The sequence below is a fragment of the Apis dorsata genome, unplaced genomic scaffold (genome assembly GCF_000469605.1).
Source record: "Apis dorsata unplaced genomic scaffold, Apis dorsata 1.3 scaffold_963, whole genome shotgun sequence".
In the NCBI taxonomy this organism is placed as follows: domain Eukaryota; kingdom Metazoa; phylum Arthropoda; class Insecta; order Hymenoptera; family Apidae; genus Apis; species Apis dorsata.
In genome coordinates, this window is record NW_006264070.1 from 310,332 (window position 1) to 312,105 (window position 1,774).

General features: G+C 47.8%; 1 protein-coding gene across 2 annotated transcripts in view; it reads right to left on the reverse strand.

Moving 5' to 3' along the window:
• Positions 1–1,774, reverse strand: part of LOC102671145 — a 78,105-nt gene that overhangs the window by 62,222 nt on the left and 14,109 nt on the right. For both annotated transcript variants that reach the window (XR_422803.2, XM_031514289.1), the window contains one exon: positions 1,080–1,117. The gene's annotated coding sequence lies outside the window, so the exon portion shown is untranslated. Of the gene's footprint in view, positions 1–1,079; positions 1,118–1,774 lie in introns of those variants that run through there.

Below are 1,774 nucleotides of genomic sequence, written 5' to 3' on the forward strand. Positions count from 1 at the left end.
AGGAGGAGTGAAGAGCATTTCGTGCAGGCTCTGTTTACCGCGAGGATCAGCGTATCGCGGACGATCCACCGACAAAGCCAAATTAATTTGCAAATCGTTCTCGATCCGTGGAAGGGATCGCTCCCTAATCGATATACCGAGTGTTCATCGTTGTCTCGGATATCGACTCGGAGCGGCAGAACGAATGCCAGCCATTCTCCATCCGGAGAAGAAGTGGTGGAGTTGGAGAAAAAAAACGATACGTGATCTTCGAGTGGGGATGAACAAAATTGCAAGTTCAGATGATGCTACGGCAAGCATTTCTGACCCGTATCTCGCTCGATTCCTACCCCTTCCTTTCCAGTATTCCGCTTACTTTTCTCTTCTTACACAACCCTGTCGCGGAAGGGGTGCATCTCGCGGACCTGATTGCTCGTAATGCATCTTTCTCCACACGCAAGAGAGAAAAGAAGAGAAAGAAGAAGAAGAAGAAGAAGAAGAAGAAGAAGAAAGAGAGAGGTGGATCTTCTTCGGTTAAGGGAGGGAGGAGGCGAGGGAGGAGGGATGATGGCAACGAGACTTTTATTAGAGAAGGAATCGGCAAGCATGATTATGTACCTTAGAGCGTCCCCACTTCACCAGTTTTCCGCCCCCCAATCCTCCTTCGAGCGCCAGCCTCGCCCACCCTCCCGCGTCTAACCACCCTTCTTCCTACTTCGTCTCCGTCACCGAGCTATCGCCACTGACATTGCACGACGACGACGACGGCTACGAGACCACGACGGCTACGAGACCACTACGAAGCTGCCACCCCGCCTCGCAGCTGCATTGTCAACCCCTTTCCTCCGTTGCTCCCTGCACTCGTGCGTATGCACGCATTGGCGTAGAACGCCGAGAAATCGGAAACTACCATTGGACTACCATTGTTCGCGAGAAGAGATTCAACGACGAGACGAGATTTAACGATTTCTCGCGAGTTTGGAAATGTTTGTAACGTAATATAATTGATTCGAGGGTCGATTTCGAGGGAAGAGGGGGTGAAATTGGAGGAAAAGGGGATCCAGAGGCGTTGCTGTAGTGAGCGGGATTTCGGTACTTACGATGAACGTTGCCGTGGCGATTTGAAAGATGCCGTCCCCTGGAACAGAAGAAAATTGCAAATTTTAGATCTTGTTCTCGATCTCGAAGTGATTGAACAAACAATTAATTCTCTTCTTAGTCCCCTTGTTTTCGAATTCACAAATAATATTCGAGAAATCAAATATAAATATATATGTGATTCGTGTAAAGAATGTTTTCACAGAGGAGAAAAATTGATTATCAATGGTGTTCGGGCCAAGCAGAGGAATGGAGAAGAATCGAGTGATGCTACGTTCCTTGGCGGTATTACTAAATTCGTCGTCCATAGATGAAAATACGGAGAACAGAGCCGTCCTCCACGAAATTTGCATCTCTGCCTCGCCAATGCCGCCCAAGGCGATATTGTCGTCACAATGAAACCGCCCTCCCCCCGATGCTCGCCATCCCACCCCTCGATACACACTCCGACACAGCGATGTCATGTGCGGGTGTCGCACTCGAACTTTCGCCTCGAACCAGATGCGCGAAACTTCGCGAATTCTGATCACGCATACATCACGGCACGGCTAACAAAAAAAATTTTATCAGCCTTTTTTCACTGTATTTTCTTTCTTCTTTTTTTCTACCCTTCTCTTTTTTTCTATCTCTTTCTTTTTTTCCTTTTTTTTTTTTTAGTTTTCGAGTTGTCCCTCCGGACACCGGACAACGCTAAAAT